The sequence below is a fragment of the Tympanuchus pallidicinctus genome, unplaced genomic scaffold (assembly GCF_026119805.1).
Source record: "Tympanuchus pallidicinctus isolate F22 unplaced genomic scaffold, pur_lepc_1.0 scaffold5, whole genome shotgun sequence".
In the NCBI taxonomy this organism is placed as follows: domain Eukaryota; kingdom Metazoa; phylum Chordata; class Aves; order Galliformes; family Phasianidae; genus Tympanuchus; species Tympanuchus pallidicinctus.
The window spans coordinates 14,706,149-14,726,801 of NW_026294769.1; the positions used below are offsets into that span (position 1 = coordinate 14,706,149).

The 20,653-nt window shown below is 41.3% G+C and overlaps 1 long non-coding RNA gene across 1 annotated transcript; it reads left to right on the forward strand.

Annotated features, from left to right (window-relative positions):
• The first annotated feature begins 825 nt into the window (after positions 1–825).
• On the forward strand, positions 826–9,028 carry LOC128090922 (uncharacterized). Its single transcript, XR_008211150.1, has 3 exons — positions 826–2,396; positions 6,686–7,417; positions 8,837–9,028. It is a non-coding gene; the product is annotated as an uncharacterized LOC128090922 (long non-coding RNA).
• The last annotated feature ends 11,625 nt before the right edge of the window (positions 9,029–20,653 follow it).

The following is a 20,653-nucleotide window of genomic DNA, read 5'->3' on the forward strand; positions in this document are numbered from 1 at the left end:
ACTTCATTATCACTGGGAAGGTTTTGGTGGTTTTTTTTTTGGCCTTCTAGAATGCATCTGGGCTTGTTTTTCCAACTAACGGTTCCTTAGAATGCTGGAGTAGGTGGCAGGTATTTATTTTGCTCACATACCAGTCAGCCAGACTTGAGACTTCCTTCACTAAGATAGGTTAGCCAATCAGTCTGCAAGTTGATATAAATGGGAGTGTTCTGAACCTTTCTAGATACTGGCATTAGAAAGGACTGGGACAAATACATTTGTTTTAGTCACTAGCTAGCTCAGTTTCAGTAATATTCTGTTCTTATCTTAAACAAAATGTTGAATGAGCAAAAACATCCAGAGAAACTGATTGTAACAGAAATAGCAAGGAAACTCTTGATCCAGATAGCTAACTGCAATAAAACCACTCAATTGAAGTAAAAAAAAGTTAAAGCTTTTTTACAAAAAGGATAAGAGAAGACAAAAAAACAGTCTGCTGTCAAAAAGATCTAAGCTCTTAGTTTAAGAGCAAACACATCATTTCTAGCTCCCAGGTGGATGCAGACTGCTTGATATAGTATGTAAGTACTTTATACAGTAGAAATATACGTAGAATGTCTTTTTAAATAAGGCTTGATATTTCTGAATATACCTTGTTGGAACTGTTAATTTGAATGTTTGAGTACAACATGATAATTAAGATGTATGGCACAAACATTTCAATATAAGATCATCAAGGATTATGTTCAGATGCGTATATTTGCTTTCTCTCACCCTTGGCTTGCCTCGGGAAATGGAACCTTATGAACAATTTTAATGAACAAACAAACAAAAAAATCCATCTAGGTCAAATGACATTTGTTTCAGGTTCAGTATTTCTCAGGTTAAATTCTTTAGTCAGGCAGTGGTGTTTATTACAACAGAGAATTGATTGGGTCATGTAGGGCACAGAATACAAATAGCAGTGTCATTCACCAATAGGTACCACAATTTCCTCCAACATGTACTGAACTCCTACCAGTCCTTCCAGCACCAGGGGAAGAGAAACATGAAAGAGTATCACTAAAATACACTTCGTTTCCATTTCTATATCTTAAATAAGCCCTGAGGCTAAGGCTCAAATGAGTGACAGCCTGGCTTATGTTGTTTTAGTCTACAAAAGTGTTTTATCAAATCGGTAGTACTGTGTGTCAGTCATATGTGACCTCTGTATGGAAAATGTTTACACGATATTATTAACTGTTTTGCTCCAGGGTTTCCTCATGAATCTGTGATATCCTCTGCATTAACAACACGAATAGCTGTTGTGTGTCTGTAACTACGCTTCCCAGATCTCCAACCTCTTTCTGGGAACGACTATTTGAAAATGCACTCTTACACATACCCAGAGCCTTACCAAGAACATTTCTTTAGAAATTTTTGGAAAAAGTTATTACAAAATTCCAGCCTGGGTTTTCTGTTTTGTCTGATGGACTTTCAGCCACTTAGTAAGTCACCTGTTCCCAGTTCAGTTTCTCCCATTAAACAGTAGATACAATAAATAAATAAATAAATAAATAAATAAAAAGCAGAAAATCAAAGGCATGATTATCCAATTCAGTGATATAAACATGATATTTCCTCTCAATTGTATTATTGTTACAAATACTGACATTTCACAAAAAGAAACATCATTTACCCAAATTTTGCATCATGTTGACTTTTCTAGGAAAATGACAGCTTTATCAAGTCCCTTTCCAAGTCTTTTTCAGACACACACATCCCTTGTTTCCTTTTAGAACACTGCATACACCATCTCTTTGCGTTATGTTTTTCTTTCTTTCTTTCCTTTCTGCCTTATGAGACTTGTTTTACTTAGACAAGGTTATTTCTTCAGACCACAAAATAACAGCTTTGTGAGTGACCTGTGATCCACTCTTCCACACTCCAGGAAGGACCTATATTTGAAAGCTACACATGATCCTTCATACCCTTAAAGAGAAGACAAGGTGTTTCAGGTAGAACCTTACTCTCAAGCTGCCTTGTGTATTCAAATAATACAGACTCTGCAGCTTTGTGGGTGAGTAATGGAACCAAAATCTATTCATGAAGGCAGGGTTGGTTTTTACATCTGTTTTACTCATTAGGGCTTCTTTATGATCCTGATCCACAAAATAGTCTCATCAGTGAAACTGTGATGCTACTAACCATGCTTTGTATAAGAATAAGTCACTGAAGGCATTGAACCTCACAGAAAGCATAGACACAGCTATAGGAAAGTTTTAGGAATGGCCTTCCAGCACACTACCTCACTTTAACCTCTTGCTTCTCACTCTGACGACTCCATATATCCTCATAAACATGCCCAACATTTCAGACATACTTGGTGCCACTTGCTACAAGAATTCAACCAAGACAGCATCTTCTCATGATTTCATGTACCTGGCTCAAATTCAGTTTCTGTCTTTGTGTTAAACTCACAAAAAACTATGTGGAGTCATAGAGTTATCTAAAGAAATCAGAACTATCACTGTCATCTGCTTAAGTGAATGGGTCAAGTACAGAATGGAGTATTTTGTTACCCATGATCACACAGGCTTGGGGCCATTGTTATTTTAATTAAGCCTTGGAGAAGAATGATGTATATTTTGGTTCTCCTGGCCCCTGAAGGAAGAGACAATAATGGAAAGGAGAAGCTGCCTTCTGGATTGCCTTACAGACCACCGTTTCCCAGTGTCATTTCTGGAGGGATTGGGGGGACATTTGGAATGAGTAGTGCCTTTTGCACTCGACTGGGATCTAGTGCTGGTACATGCTCTCCTCTGTCCATACTTAATTCATGTTTACATAAGAGAAACTTTTCTTTCCATTCATCCAGGCTATGCACATCAGAGAATGAAGCAATCTTTGATGCTCTTTCCTGTACTCTGACAACACTATTGGAAGGATATCTCCATGTAGCAGCTAGCTACATCATCACTGGGGTTTTTCCAGGGAATGTAAGCTATTCCCTTCCTAGACAGCCATAGCTGGGCAGACAAGTGCCGCTGCACATAAACATACCTCAGTCTGCCAGCAGACACCAAATGACAGAGTGCTGCATTCATTCCAGTAGCTGTAAGGCTACAAACTCATGCAGATAGAGTACAGATATACACTGGGCAATTTTGCATTGTTCGCCTCATGAAATTTGGCAGCTTCTTTTTGTCACACCAAATTCTGCTCAGACTTAGCAGAGATGTGTGAAACTTGGCTGAGTGGTGCAAAAAGAAGTTTTATCAGCTGATTTTTCCTCAGGAAAGTCACAGAACCATAGAATGGCTTAGGTTGGAAAGAGCCTTAAAGCCCATCCAGTTCCAATCCCCCTGCCAGGTTGGACCACTAAACCAGGCTTTGGATCAGGTTGCCTAGGGCTCTATCCAATCTGGCCTTGCATGCCTCCAGGGATGGGACATCCACAAGTTCTCTGGGCAACCTGTTCCAGTGCCTCACCTCCTTCTGAGAGAAGAATTTATTTCCTAACATCTAATATGAATTTTCCTTCTTTTAGTTTAAAGCCATTCCCCCTCATCCTATCACTATTAGACCACTTAAAATTTGGTACCCCTCCCACTTGTAAGTTCTCTTGAAGTACTGAAAGGATGCAATGATGTTTCCCCAGAGCCTTCTCTTCTCCAAGCTGAACAAACTCAAAACCCTCGACCTTTCTCATAGGAGAGATGCTCCAGCCCTGTGATTACCTTTGAGGCCCTTCTCTGCACCCACTCCAACAGCTCCACATCTTTCTTGTGCTGGAGGCAGAATGTCGGGCTAACTCAATACATTTGCATACCAATGTGGTAAAAAGAATAGCTTTGGCTCGGTAAGCACAAGTCTGGAAATGCCTCATTTACAGTTGCTGTTTATCTTTTGTTTCAGCTCACCTCCCCTTCTGACCTGTACAATACATGACACTGGAGTCATCCAGGAGAAGTTGCACATACTTACATACAGTAAATCCAGTTTATTCGTCTTTGGGATAATTCACCACTATTTCTTTATTCTGGGTACAGGAGTCTCTTCCATGACCATTATCATTTGTATATAAGAGATTTTTGATTATTTGTTAATGGCTAAAGTAAAAATTTGTCATTGCCAACTGTGGACACATACTGGGATTTCCTCCCAGTGAATTCTTGGCTGTTAAAAATGATTGTGTCATCTTAAACACAGTGTTATAGGCTGAAGACACAATGAGGATTTAAATCCCCCATGTCAGGAGGCTTGTTAAATCAGATGGCAAGCAGTCAGAGGGGCTGATAGGAGTTAAAGACTCAACCTTTTAACAGCAATAATGATGAGTGGAACATCTTATCTAAGTATTACACTGAGCAAGAAATGGGAAGCTGAGCAGGAGATACCTACAGATAAGTGATCTGATATATGAAAGAATCCAGCATGCTGGGCATGGCTTTGAGTGGCCAGAGAGCATTGTGATACAGCACTTGTTGCAAAAGCAAGAGATTGGAGAAGAAATGCAGGCTGTATGTGGTCTGCAGGTGCTGTCGGACAGGAATCCTGTGCAGGGAGGGGTGGCTGCTGCTGCCTAAGGGCAGTGAGCCTGGTCAGGGGGAGAGAGGGGCAGGGTGCGGCTGTCTGAGGGAGGGACCTGCCCTACAGAGGACTGTTTAAATACTTGTATTGACAATTTGCGTCGTTCACTAATAAGACTTACATACCCGACAAGTTGCCTTGCACCGACATTTTGTGCCAAATCCCAATAAATCCTGCTTTAAAAGCTGTAGCGAGATGGTATCTTTTGGCTGGCTGGTCTCACTGAGCCTCCTCAAGGCTGGCTCAGTGCCACCTGAACGCCCTGTGCTGCAGACCCTTTCCCTGACCCCCAGCTGCCCCTCCCCTGACGCAGCTCCATGCCGTTCCCTCGGGCCCCTTTGCTGCCACAGAGATCAGAGCTCAGCGCTGCCCCTCCGCTCCTTCTGAGGAGCTGCAGCCCCCACGAGGCCTTCCCTCAGCTCCTCTGCTCTGTGCTGAGCAAACCAGGGGACCTCAGCTACTCATCATACATATTCCCCCGCTATGCCTTTCACCATCATTGTAGCCTTAAAGACCTAGGCTGGCAGTGCTGTCTTCAGGGTGTTTTAGGTTTCGATGCTCAGGTGCCCACTCAGGGGATAACGGTGTCATTGAGGTCAATGATATAACCACAGTGGCAAATATTAGTGGCTGAACTTGTTTTCTCATCACCTTGTACCACAGCCAGCAGGAAAGGATGACTATTTCTAGGTGGGAAGGAACATCTTGTCATCCACTGGTGACATGGCATGTTTTGAGCGAGATGTTCCAGCTCTGGCAGGCAACGAGCTCAAAAATGAGCTTGGAGCCCAGCTGAAGCATAGCTGCCAACTGTTGGCATCCTGCTGGATCCAGCCGGGAGGGTGAAGTATCACCACGAACCTATCGCACGCAGAATTTACAGACAGCTTTGAGAACTCAGTATCAATTCTTCAATCAGGTTTTTATGTCAATAAGCACTTTTTTTGTTTGTTTATTGAAGTAGCACTACTGATAGGAATATGTTTGCTACAGCCCTATAAAACACAATGATGGCGGCCGTGACAGCTGAGCAAACCGATTGATGCTTGCAAGCATTGGATACATTTCAGTTTTTCTTGGCCTGGCAAGGCACAGCCTGTAAAATATTTCATTTTACTCAATTGTCTTGTATTTTGGTGATGGACTTGTGAAAGAATGCAGATTATTTGTTGAAATATATCGTGCATTAAGTGTTTACTCTGTAAAATTTGCTCCTGGAATTTTGTTAATTGCATTTTTGGACTCTGAATTTCAAAAAGCATCCCCTACAGACTGATGAAAATTGATAACATCTGAAAACTAGTCACTCGCAGAGAGATAGCCAAATTTCCCAATCCATTTGTAGTGGTGCATCTGTAACTGTAATTAAAGACTGCTTCATGATGCACATTCTGACATAGACCCTCCCTTGGAAATGCGTGGTGTTCAGTCACCATTGCCTGATAATACCAGAACTATCAGAGCAACAAAAATATGACTGGAAAGTACGGTGGTTTTTAACACTGCATTGCATTAAAGGTAAAGGAAATGTTATGAGGCAATGGAAAGGCACTCCTGCCTAATAGCTCTCACATGAACATAAACTGCTGCAGATGCTGCAAAATGTTTATAATGGAAAAACAGAAAAAGATTCCTCTTACATATGTTAATAAATGCTGTATCTAAGGCTGGCAGATCTATTTATTTGGATTTAAAAACAAGCTGAATTTGAGAACCTAAAGCAATGGTTTATGACACAGTTTATGATTATATTTTGTTTTTTTCCCCAAGAAAATTAGTCAAAGGATGGGTTCTGGTTTTACTTGTTGAATGAGAGTCAAACATCTTCAGCAGAATACCTCCAGCAATTTTATTTTAGGGATGTGGGTATACTTTAGAAAAAAAATAATTAGAATAAAATTTAGAAAAAAAAAAAGTGTCAAAATATGGGAATGACCCAATTCTCTTGTGCTCATTGTCATGGGCACAGATACGAGAAAGCTGAACAACAAGGATACCTGCAGGCAGCTGCCCAAGGTAGAGAAAAGAGTGTGCAGAGCTGCTTCCAGCTTGATTTATTTAACCATAAACACCAGCTCAGCATTGGTGGTGGTGAAACAGTGTGTTGGATAATGCATTTTTTTGGAAATCTTAGGTCTGTGTCAATACATGGCTCCCAGGGAATGCCTCCACCTCAAGAGGCGAGTATATGCAGAGGTCAAAGTAGGGAAATAATCATGTTTCTAGCTCCTTAAGGACTTTGCTCGTTCAAAGCTGGCCATTATACCAAGACTGAACTGGTTATTGGTTTAAAAAAAAATTAGAAGACTGTGTAGAACACCATCTAGTCATATTCCTTTGATTTCAGAAAGTCCAAGTCAAACTCAGTACTATGCAGGGGAAGAGCAAGATACCAGTACAGAAGAGAAGCACTGACAACTGTGACAACAATTTGCAATTCTACTCAGAGCTTCTCAAGCTGTGACTTCTAGACCAGTGCTTCAACAAAGAGTGGAGAATGAAAATTATCAGTGTAGTCACTGACAGATATGTTTCTTCTGGCTGAATAATTTATCTTGAAAGTATTTGGACATCTGCTCCAGGTCGCTTACCTTTCAGAGCAGTTATTCTTATGTCACTGCTGTTCCTACAAATGCTGACATTGGCAGCTAACCAAAAGGAGCCCAAAATACCAGCTTTCGGAGACAGAGATGGGAAGAGATTTTCTTCTTATATCCTAAAGTAATAAAAGGTGACTCAGAGTTTTCTTCTTCTCATTGAAAGCTTTAGACAACACCAATCAGAAAACTCCTGGAAGCAACAGCCACCCCAAAACACTTCTGCAGAAAAAGGAAGAGTAAAATATTGTGTCTGGGAAACCACCCGGGTCAGTGCTGCTTCTGTTTTATCTATTTTTCTGTTCTGGAAATCCCCTCCTTGGTAATTGCTTGTATGTATGGCTTCCCTTTGGAAACCAGTTTTTTTGTTTGTTTGTTTGTTTGTTTGTTTGTTTGTTTTCCTGGCTTCCTCAGTCATGTTCTGAATTCACCGGTTGTTTCCCACTCAAAAAACTTCAGCATGGCCCTGCATTGGCAGATGGACTGAGAGACACAGGACAAACGGGAATGGCCTTAAACTAAAAGAGGAGAGATTTAGGTTAGATGTTGGGAAGAGATTCTTTCCTCAGAGGGTGGTGAGAAGCTGGCACATCTGCCCAGAGAAGCTGTGGTGCCCCATACTTGGAGGAAATCAAAGCCAGGCTGGATGGAGCCCTGGGCAGCCTGCTTGGTGGGGGGCAGCCCTGCCCACGGAACAGAGTGGGGCTGGGTGAGCTTTAAGATCCCCTCCAACCTAAGCCATTCTGTTATTCTATGATTCTACGCTTACAATCAGGAGTTGGACTCAATGATCGTTATGGGTCCCTTCCAATTCCGGATATTCTATGACTCTATCATACCAAAACATCAGCAAACAGTTGGAGGTCATTGTGCAGATGTAGTGTGTGCCACTCTCTCCCATGGAAAGCATCACAGGATGCTCAGCACCAACAGGGACGATATGTACACCAAGGCCATTACTGCTGTGTATTTTTCTTAAGTGTGCCTGCTTTCCCAGGAATATGTAGAGGGTTGGTGTGTGTCACTCAGAGTCTCTCTACTTCCAAACTCCTGATACTCTAAGCATTCGCAGAAGCAGCCTGTAGGAGTGAAAATGGCAGTAGCAATAATGATACCTCAACAGCAGTTTCATTCTTTGGAAGAGAAATTTTGGCACTTATATTTTTTGGTCAGTGCTCCCATGCATGGTTAATCACATGATTCAAATACAGAACTAAACGTGTTCCTCTGTAAAGATATTTCTGTAGCTTTGCCAACAGTGCTTACCCTCATGCGTGGTCAAAAAACGTGGCTGCTCTAGGAGGGCTGAGAGCCACATCCCACACTGTGCACAGTGGGAGAAGGGCAGTGGGTGCTTGCCTCAAGGCTTTGGCATTTCTTACTCATATGAACAATTTTGTTATTTTGTATAAAGAAATACCCAGCTGTTATTGATGAGAAAGGTTTCCTTTTCATTGCTTTGAACATGAGTTGTTATAGCTGAGCGTGCTTTTGTAACCTGTTGGCATTAAAATATCCCAACTCATTCTAAAATATAATGGATAAAGCTAAAATGAGTGACACAACCCATTTTCCTGCAAGTAGATACCTGACCAATATAGAGACTCAGGGTACAACAGCAGAAGAGATCTCAGTTCATATACGGGTTAATATACATTATGCAAAGGCATGCCTGTTTCACATCCTAGCTCCCAAGAAGTATTACGAGGAAGAGAGATCTTCACCTCCAGCAACCTGCTGAACTTTACATCTATGTTAAATAGAAAACTCAGGAAAGATAATTGTACCTGAATTTGATGCAAGCATTCCTTTTATTTTGTCTTTTAGACTGTTGACTATTACCTCTTTACCTCTTTTAAATGCATGGAGTTTTAACAAGCAGAAATGCATTCATACAGAGTTGTATAACCATGGAACTGTGAGTGGCCTCAGCTCCCATGATCAGCTGAAATTTTGCAGTAAGAAGCATGTGGAAACAGAGGAACAGAGCAGAAGTCCAAGAGAATGATGCTGAGCTGTCTTTGCCCTACAAGAGGGGTTAATCCCTTGTGAGGGCATTCTTTGTGTGCTTAATTGCTTCTATGTAAGGTTGCAGAACAGCACAATAATTCCAGTGGCCACAGCACATGGTTCTGTGAGATAAAAACTGATGGCCACATCATGCTTGGGGGATGAGTAAATTCAGATTTTATATGGGGATACTCAAGACATTGATTTTCCCAGCATAGCAAAGCTGTGTTCTTGATATGGTGGAAGAACCCCTGTGCCTCAAGTAAGAAGTATCAGATTAAAAATAAGCTTGAAAAATAGTCACTGAAACCTAATCAACAATGTCTGGGTTTCAGAAGGACACATAGCTCATCCCAGAAGAAGACACCTTAGGCTCAGCTCGTGCATCCTGAGCCTGTGTGAATGGCTGCTGGCTGTTTGTCCTCTGGGGCTATCAGGTTCAATCAGACCAGTAGGGGATCAGTGGGTCACACAAGTCCAGCCTCCGAAGTACTGGCTTAAATTAGGCAATGACCTTAGCAGGACTGCAGAAGGGCTTGTGGGATTGTGTGTGATGTGGATATGCAAAAGATAGGACTAGAGTAGTTTTGCCTCGGCCACTGAAACAGGCTGGTTTTGAAGGTGCAGTGTGCATTGCAAGTATAGACTAGGGCATGGGCTCATCATGCATGTCATCGTTTTTTTCCCCCCATTTTCATAGACAAGTTAGTAAATCAAAGATTACAACCAATGTAAAAAGTGCTGGATTACAAATAAGTTACAGGAAATGCAGAATACCAGTGTGATTTATAATTCAAAAGCTCAAGGCATAAATCAGCTTGATGACTCTTAAATGAATGCAATAGCATACAAAGTGGCATGACTTATAAATCAGGTTGACTTCATACATCAAATCAGTGGGATATAAAGCCATTATTTGACAAGGTATGTCAACAATCTGAGGCATAAATTGTATCCTAAGTACATTTTGACAGGGGTCTCCTTGGTTATAACTGGTGCACAGTAACAATGGTAAAAAGCAGATGCTACTCCTGCATTTGCTACACAAAAGAGCAGAGAGAAGTCATTTTGCCACTGTGAGAACGCAGCACATCCAGCTCTGTGGGGAGCTGCCTTATACAGCACTGTGAAGATCTTTGTGACTCTTGCACTCCAAGGGAAAGAAACTATACATGTACAATGCAGAGCTGAACTAATCCTCATACGTGCTCAAGTGTGGCTGTACCATGAAGGGGACTTTGGGTCTGTATGGTGGCGGTGTACTTCCCTGTTCCATATAGGTGTGCTGGCTTCATGTGGGTGACACTAGAGTATGGAGCTGCACTGTATTACGCTGGCTACACATGCCCTCTACCAGCTGCATACCCACGACAAGCTCTTTTGAAAACACTGGGCCAATTTAACATCCTGGGTAAATTAATCATGGCTGAAGAACAGAGCACTTCACAGCTGCCAGATGTGGAGCTGGGCTTGACCGTGTGTGGTGTAGCAGTACGTGGTGCCTCTGGAAGGTGGGGTTACTCCCTTGCTGCAGCAGAGCACCAAGAGTTTTATTTAACCTCAGATTTATGAGGCATATGGCTGTTGGCTGCAGTCACCCAAGAAACAATTTTTCACCACCACGCTTACCTGCTCTGGAGTGACTTGCTGTGTTACAAAAGGACCTGAAATATAAGTCCTGTCAGAAAACAGCAACTGTTCAATATATTTATATTGTATTCAGCAGCATACATAAAAATGCAAAAATGAAAATCCAGAAGTTATTGCTACCTCTTTTTATTTTCCATATTTTATTTTTTTTATTTGTTTCATTGACTTTTATTCTCCCTTTTTAGAAAGATAAATGAGATTTATCTGAGCCTCTGTTTCTCTGCTGCTTCTTGCAGATATTTTACTTTTGAAATCTGAATGAGATAAATTTTACTACATTTATGATTCTATTTTTGGAGTGCATGAAGCTGACAAACCGCATGGAACCATGTGAAATTTGTCCAGGAAAAAAAACAAGACAGAGCTTCTTTAGAAAACCAGAAGTTTTTTGAGGAAGCAGTGGCTATTTGTCATTCACTATTTCAGTAGAGGAGGTCAAGTGACGGCCACATTCACCTACAAATAAGGGCAACAAAACTGAAGGGTTTGGAGCACAAGTGTTATGGGGAGCAGCTGAGAGAACTGGGGTTGTTGAGTCTGGAGAGGAGGAGGCTCAAGGGAGACTGCTCTTTGCAGCTCCCTGAAAGGAGGTTGTAGTGAGGTGGTGGTTGGCCTCTTCTGCCAGGTAACAGCAATAGGATGAGAGTAAGGGCCTTAAGTTGTACCAGGCTCAGGTTGGATGTTGTCAAAATTGTATTCTCTGAAAGAGTGGTCAGGTTTTGGAATATGCTGTCCAGGGTGGTGGTCAAGTCACTGTCCCTAGAGGTGTTCAAGAAACATGTGGATGTGGCAATGTGGGTTAGTGGGCAAGGTTGAGGGATGGGTTGGAGTTTGGATTAGATGTGATCTTTTCCAGCCTTAATGGTTCTATGATTCTGTGACAGTTACATCCATCTGAAACCAAGCACATCTATGCAATACTGTGAGTGAGGCAGTGAGCATCCGTACCCAAATATAAAGCGAGAAAACACATGCACTGGGGACGACATGATTATTAGCATTTCCAGGAGATACATAAAGGCAATGGTGGTTGATGGGCTCTACCACCATCTAGTGGTAGATGGGTTCCCAAAGGAATGGGTATAAGGATCAGCAGCTGTAGGCTACTGAGTGCGAAGAGAAGATAACGACAGATGATGCTGAGCAGTTACCAAAGCTCAGCTGTCTACCCCGTCAGTACTTCATGTGGCACATCCTTGTGAGCACTCATGTTGGTGTTGGTTGGGAAAGGCCTAAGGCTGAGCTGAAATGATTCTGATGCTCTAGCAGGGCACAGATGTGGGAACAAAATGTTCTCACCGCTCTCTGCAGTCAAGGCACTGGCAGGGTTGCAGGCACCATGTAGACAATTCTAGTTTTAATTCTAGTGTTGGCAACCATGTTTTTGGTTTTTCTGGAGATGAGCTGTTGTTCCAAAAGCCAACGAGCAAAGTTTACTTCACAAATAAAAGAAGTGGGCAATTTTACACATCAGCTTACTAATCTAGGGAGAAAAGCATTTTATAAGATACAGAACAGATGCATTAAGCCTACTAGTATGATTCAAAGTGAACCAGGTAAGTGCATACAATGCTAAGGTGTACATTTACTTCATTACTACACTGGAAACAATAAGGAAGAGGACAGCAGGTCATCTTAAGATGCTTGTTAACTGGCACAAGAAATCAGACAAATAAACAGAAATAGTGAAATTTTAATAAAAGTCCAAAATGATGATTTACTTAATGTGACAGAGTTGTGGAATAATTCACACAGTCAGAACTTGATCCCTCTGTATCCTCAGTAGTATGGGCCAAGCCTTATTTTGCTGTTCGCAAAAACAGGACAAGGCAATTTCTCTTCTAGTGTTGACAAGCAGAGGGCTCTGTGCTGGTGGAAGCAGAACTCAGAGCAGCTGCTGGAGGAGGAGTGTGAGGGGGAATTAGGAAATGGGAATGGCTGAGGGGGACATGCTGTGGCTGTTGGGAGAAAGGTGGGGAAGGCCCTTGGCTCAGTATGATAGCACTGCCAGGCATCAGACAGGAGTTGGTCCAAATGACATCCTGAGTCCTGAAAGCAGCTGTTGTGAGAGAAGAGGGTGGTGAATGTATTAGATCACCTCACGTTGTTGTCTCTGTCTTACAGTGGCATCAATTAGCCTACTAATATAAAAGGCTTGCCCTGTAAGAACAGATAAGAGAAAGACTTTGGCAAAACATGTTGAAGCCCTTGCCCTGGGAGCCTGGCTGATGTGCTGTAAGCAATCTTCATGTGGTGGCAGAAGGGACAAGCATACATGTACTTTCATAGGGGAAAGCTGCTACAAGCTTCAAAGCTTGTACAGCAAGACCTGGATGAGCAATGGGCAAAATCATTCAAAGCAGCAATCTGAAGATAACTTGTTTCTTAACAAGTGAGACAGCTACAGCTAGAAGAGAACTTAGACTGCCTAGCTCTCCCTGAGAACATGAGCCAGATATCTTATTTTGGATGACAGAAAAGACAAGTAGCAGAGGGGTCTCCAAAGGATGATCCTCACAAGCAGGAAGGAGCTGGCTGCAGCGCTGATGGTGAAAGATGACTCAGTGAAAAGAGTCCATAATCCCTTCAAAAGGATGGAGGAAGAATCACAACATGCAGGCATTGAGTTTCTGGAAGTTTAGTAGCAGTGGCAGAGACAGCAACTGCTCTGTGAGGACCAACATTAACAGCATCAAACAGAAATAGTCCTGTACAGGGAAACAGTACAGCAAAGTAAGAACAATTTCACTAAGTCATGATGTGACGAAGAAGAAAAGATGTGAGGAAAAAAAGAAGAGAAAAAAAAAGAGAAGTGGGGCTATGTCAGAAAAGTCAGCTTAAATTGAATTAGCGAAAAATAAAATGTTGCAAGCAATACATGTAAGCATCTCTATATAAATGATAAAATTACAAACAGTGCAGATTTGTCAGAAAGATTGTGTTAATTTGTTAAACTTCTCTAGGAAGATCATAAATCTCCAAGTTGGATGAGAGGTAGTCGATGTCTTCTGTCACTGTTTCCCATGGTTCAGTTACAGTCTGGACAAACTACAATAAAGGAGTAGAAAATGTTTGCAGAACTATGCTCAAATATTGTTTACCACCGATTTAACTGCTGAAGGGACAAGACCCACTTTGCACCCACAGTTGCTTGATATTTTTACAGAGGATGACCTAGAAAATGGGATAAAGAACATGGCTATGAAGCTTGCAGTGGGTACAAAGAGGAGAGACATAATCTGGAATTGATGCGTGTCCTGTCAAACTGGAGAAAGAAATGGGAAAATCAGAGGTCTGTAAAATATAACCTATGAAGGGAGTCTGAAGAAACAAGGGCAGCCTAAATACAAGAAGGCAGCACTAAACTTTGCTGACAACCTTTAAATGAGCAGAAGGTGACTACAGGGAAAACAGGAGAAGCATGGGGAGCTGTATGAGAATAAGCAGTTCAAATTGCACATCAGCAGCCACAACTTAGAACAGGAAAAACTTTTGCCCACTAACAGTACTGAAACCCTGGAAGAAAACTCCACCTGGACACCAGAAAGCCTCCCTCTTTGGGGATATTTAAATTCAGATCATGCAAACTTCTGTGAGGATGGTGCAGGCATCCTTAATCTTAGTGTGAGAGCAGGGAGGAGACCCTGATCCTTCTTTTACTGAGAAAGCAGTGTATGTTATAATACTTTCCCACTAATGACTACTGCAGTTTTAATGATAATTAGTCATCATTCAAGCAGGGTTTTGCTGAGCATTTCGTCTCTGTGAGAAAAACATGTGAGTAGGTGCAAATTACTGAAGTCTGGATTCATATAAGCATGTAAAGCACAAAGGAGGGTGTGTTCCCTGTTGAACTACAAGCCTTTGTTGTAGAACAACATAAAAACCTGCACTGCCATCTCAGGAAAAAGGAACTATTGTTTCTAAATTATACATACGAAGAACATAAGTTCAGAGCAATAGCAAAGACTGTATGTATATTTTTAGCGTTCACAAAACATTAAGTGATGCATTGTAACGAGAATCTCACCATCTTGTCTGCTTTATGGACCTGTGTCTCTTATTTGCTGTTCCCCAAGAGAACGGTATTTGCAAAGATATCAATATGAAAGTAGATGGGACTGAACACTGCAGTTGTAACTGCAGAGATAAGATGCATCTACTGTTTTGTTATTCCACATTTATAATACCTCCACTGAATCTTGTCGTTCAGGAGGCTTTCTTTTTGTATTCAGGACATTTCTTTTTGAACTTAATCCACTTTCTCTGCATGACATATCTTAGTTACACTTCAGGGCTTGGCTTTTCTAGTGCTATCGTGCTAGTCAAGTAGGTATTGTTGTTTAGTATCACACAACACCTTGAGTTGTCAGTGCTGTGAATATGATAACCTGCTTCCTCTTCCATGCAACATGTCATCCATTAGCATTCCAGCTGCATTACATACTCCCTTCAGTGAAACAAAGTTAGGGCAACGGTATCTTGTACCATTCAACAAGGCAACAGACCTGTGTTTAATGCTCCAAGTTCAGCAATAGCAGCTAATTGTGATGAGCACTCACTTAACTAAATTTAGGAAGCATACAGCCCCTTTAATTATGTTGCCTGGCTCTTCAATTAATTTGCAGCTTCTTTTGTTTACATATCTAACTGTTGTGATTTTTGAAAAATTGTTTACTCCTGCTTACATCTTCCCTCTGCATTCTTTGCAAATCTACAACCAGCTCCTGCTTACTTCATGCACTGAAAAAGTATCCTTGATTTTACGTCCAACCTATAATTAGAAATGCAGTGAGGATTTGGGTCATATGAAGCCATCAACTGGAAATAAAATAAATGGCATTCAATATATTTTGATTGTCTTGAAAAAGCATTTAAAGATAACAACAATACTCAGGATGGAAAGGATCCTTTAAAATCAAAATCCCATCCATTTGCTGGTGAGATTCATTGCAGTAGTTTTCCTCGTAATTTTTCCAGTCCAATTTTTAAAAATCCCAAGGGATATTAAGTAACAAATGAGACATGAGCTTCCAATATGTTGTGTGTGTGAAAAAAGGTCAATGTGATTTTGGGTTGCATTCACCAGACACCCTATCATCATATATTGGAGCAAGAAGCTAATAATCTTCCTTTATATGGTTTTAGGATGCACAACATGTTCTTGCAATGCTGTGTTCAGTTATGGGCATATTATTACCAGAAAGATATTGACAGATCATAAAAGCACAAGGGCTCGGGTCATCTTCATTTGTCACAACAGTGTGACATTCCACCCTTCTTCTTCTCCCCAGAGTGAAAAAAAAAAATCACAATGGAATATGACTCTAGAAATATTCTGATTTATTTGTTAGTAAGCTTTGGTAACAAATGCATTATTCTGATACTATGCTCTGAAAGTTGAACTGACATGCCAGTCTTGTGAGAAAAACCCTAAATCTATGCTGTATATATAAAAAAATATCAGCATGTTCTGGCATGAAGGTGCAAATAAAAAGTATGAGATGCTGTTGCTGTCTGTTTCCTGCACTAGATTGACAAAGCAATTGAGGTGTCCTCACTACATTCAACATTCTCTAGAAATCACTGGAAACTTTCTTTCCAGGATACCAGAAGTTTGCAGCTTGTCTATAAAGAGGCATTAAAAAAAATTTTTTTTTAATTCATATTACAGCCATTGCTATTATTTTAAGCAATTCAACACCTGTGAATATTCTCAAACTGATAACATTTGTTTCCTTACCAGAGTATTAAGGTTTCTTAATTATTAATATATTTGTACTACAATTCTTTTGTGATTTTACCGATTTTTAAATGTGTTTCATTAGTCAGTGCCCAAAGAAAACATTTATCATGTCTTTAATTATGCAGCAGATAATTCAGTGTCGGGTATATTCTCATTTTCCTTGTAAAAGCTTTTGCAATTCTTCAGAATTTCTTCAGCTCCTTACTGTAGCAAAAGGTTTCCAAATGCATGGCAACTTTTTGAATCTATTCCAAATCACAGTTTTGTGATCCATTCTTATCACAAAAGTACCCTTTTGGAATCACTGGTGTGTATTTCAGGAATACTTTCAGTTGTGCCCTAAAAAGAATGAGTGCATTATATGCTTGTGTGCCATGAGATGCCATCATCTGGGAGAGGGCCACGGCCATGGCAGGGAGTCCTTTGGCAGCATGGCCTCAGCTGCACCAGCATCTAAGTATTTAAGAATGAGTACTGCTCAAAGCAACTGTAGACTCTGAATGGAAACTGGCTCATACAAAACATGCCCTGTCGTATGTAATATGTGATAGATAATACAGGACACGCTCTGTAGGAAGATGATAATATCCATACTTTCCTAATGATATACACAGAGCTCTAAACACACACACACACATCTCTGTTGCACACGTGCATGTCCACACATACACACGAATACACAAACATACAGCAGTAATGCCTCAGGAACTAAAAGAGGAGATTTAGACTGGATATAAGGAAGAAGTTTGTTACGGTAAGAACGGTGAGACACTGGCACAGGTTGCACAGAGAGGTGGTGGATGCCCTATCCCTGGAGATACTCAAAGCCTGGATGGGGCTCTGAGCACCCTGACCTGCTGCAGGCATCCCTGTTCATTGCAAGAGTTGGACTTGATGGCCTTTAAGGGTCCCTTCTGACTCAATCGATTCTATGGTCAGCATTAATCGGAATACCATGAAGAGAGGCCAGCATGAGTCCCTCCTGCAGAGGCAGGGTCGTGACTGTCCCCTCCTTTGCTCCTGACTCTCCCAGCTCTCTCACCCCACAGCCTGGAGAAGTTCCCACTTGAGGTCAGTCTTGACCTCCTCACAAAGCACGTTACCTGCATAGGCACACGCTCTATAGGAAACTGAAGGAAACCCTCAATCCCTTCAATGCGTACCTGGTTGAAATCCCAACCGCCCTCTGGACCGAACCCGAAGTCCTCGCCGTCCCTCCGCCGCTCTCCCGGCCCGCCTTCTTCCCCGACCCGCCGCAGCCTCAGCAGCTCATGCCCGCAGTGTCCCCGGCCGCCAAATGGTGGAGCTCTTGGGCCGGGGAATGGCGTCGGCACAGCCCTGCAGCCAGCGAGATTCGCTTCTTTTTCATTTCCCTGCATGGAAAAGGGCGCTACTGTAGCCAAAGCACGCTCCTGGGTATGTTCGGTTTTCCGAAACTGGTATGAACTGGCGTTAAAACAGATTTTTTAAAGACTATTCCAGCATTCAAGACAGAATTTTAGTGTTGCATTACCTATAATTGCTTCTGTGCAAACTTTTATCTGAACGCACTGCAGAGATATTTTCCTAATAAATGTCTACGTCACTTTCATTTCGATTAAGACACAAATGTCAGGGTTGAAAGAGTGAAGGTAATCTATCTCATGTGAAATAAAATTCTATGTGGCTGATAAATTTATGCTTTTCAGATCCTTAAACTTAATGATGCTATATATTCATATGTGTACAGGAAATACATATTTTTGTGTATGCTTACATATTTGCCCAGCTATGTCTGCCTACATGAAGGAGCAACACAGGCCAGCCATTCTCCCCATACACATACATAACCCTATGCCTTAACACCAGTGGCACAGCCAAAGTGCCAACTAGTTCCACTCCAGCTCCTGAAAGCCATACACATTTGGGATCAAACCATCTGTGTTATCCTTCACACACCCCCAAGTTGCACTTGGAATATACAACTACTATTTAATAGTAAGACACTGATGATGTGGCATATTTGTTAATATGCCCTGGACTTTCCACTGAGCACTGTGCTCAGTAATTTGCAAGTTGTGCTTGCTCCACATAGAAGAAAAGAAAAACACAACAGAAACCTTAGTTTTCCATCTTGTAAGAAGACTTGCATCTATATTCAAGCAACACAAAATATTTCAGAGCAATGTGTTTTTGCATGGCCATGTAGAAGGTGCCTGCCAGCAAAGCCTTCCCCTTCTGCTTTCCCCTCAGTCATCCTTTTTTCTTCAGAGGGCAGTCACTGCTTGCTGTCTGATAACAGCTGCCTCCAATGGTCTTCCTCGAGTGAAGGGATGGCTTTTAGCACTGAGCCCTGCTGAGGTTTTCTCAGGCCTTGAAGGATTTACCTCTGTATGCTGATAGAAACCATTGTATTTAAAACATTCTACTTTCATAATGTACTGTTTTCAGTAGTATCTCATAAAGGAAACAGTTCTGAAAGCATTTATCATTTTGTTTGTTTGTTTACCAAAGAAACCCATGCTGCAATCCTAATGAGAGTTCTCAGTAGAGTTCTCAGGTAGTCCTTACAGCCTGGTGTGACAAACGTTGAACTCAGGGCTTGCTCACCAGGAGCCACAGTGTTTCAAATGCTCAGAAATTTCTCATTTCTCAAAGTCTTCTTCTGGAGCAGATTGTGCTATGGTTTTAATAGCTCCTTTTGATATGTTACTATAGTCTGGTGATGGAATGCCTCAATTAAATTTCTCATATTTTATAAAAAATGACTGAAATGCAATTCGACATTATAACTGGAAGGTGCTTAGTTGGAAGTGGATTTGGGATCTTCATTAGAGTCAGTGGCTTGGAAGGAGGCATTTAGATCCATTCCATCAGTTTCCATCTCTGCTAATGTCAGAGAAAACTACTCTAAATAGCTGTCTGGAAAGATTTTTCCCCTGTGGTGCTGTGCTTTAAATTAGATGATTATGAAGTTTTCAATGCAGTTAAGTGTAATTTATATTAAACTGAAGTATATCTTATTATTTCTGAGGCTATGCTTGAGTCATGGGTTTCAGGTTGATGAATTATTCTAATAGTATTCTGCATATTAACTCTTCTTACAGCAGATGTAAATGATTGAGAAATGGGCAGTGGCTGGTTAACTTCTGGTACTGCAGTTCTACAAAACTGAGCAGGTATATGTGAAAACTTTTCATTTTTTGCCAAATCAGCACCTCTGCAAATATCTTCATGTATTTCTCATGCAAGAATATCAGCAAGACGGATCTGCTGGTGGCTGATGGCCAGGACTGAGCCATTTATCAGTTATCAGAGTCTGCAGAAGCTTGAGACCAGTGGCCAACTGGAATTGTTCAGTTTTCCTGTGCAGCACAGAATACTTCCTTTTAATTTTCTATTATACTTCATTTTGGATGGTTATTTCTGATTTCAGGCTGATTTTCTCTTTCTATTACACTGTTTCTGCAGCCCCATGGCTGTTTGTTCTCCCACAAAAGGTACCAGACAGAAGCTAGCTAACATTTTTTTCTACTACACAGCACTCTTTGCCTGTCACATCCACGCTACCTGCAGTGTATAAGTACTGATAGCTATAGACAAGCTGGCACCAGGATATTCTTGTGAGTACTAGCTATACCCAGTGCTAGTTAAACCAGACAAAATTTCATTTCCATTTGCCTACAGAAAGATTCATTTGTGCTCTCCTTTCACATTTCCTCTGGGAACACACTGTTGGATCTCTTCATCTGCCCTTAAAATTTCTCTTTATTTGCTTTTACAGACACTTAACTTTTTTCCCCTGTAACACTTAGGAGGAGAAAGGTAAAGCTTATGCAAAAGCTCACTCAAGGATGTTGATTTTGAAATCATCTACTTCTTGAGGGGATACCCTAGGCATATTCCGGGAAAGTTGAGCTGTCATACCTCATTAGCTTTGCCTCTTCAACCCGTGATACATCTTTCTCTAGACTCTTCAGCATTTATTAAGATAATTCACTTCATAATTTTTTTCCCTAAATAAAATATATAGGCCCTGATCTTACACCGATGCAAAGCGGCTTGTATGCTCTAGCAAAAGATGCAGCCCCATAACTGCTGAAGTTAAGGTTAGTCTGCA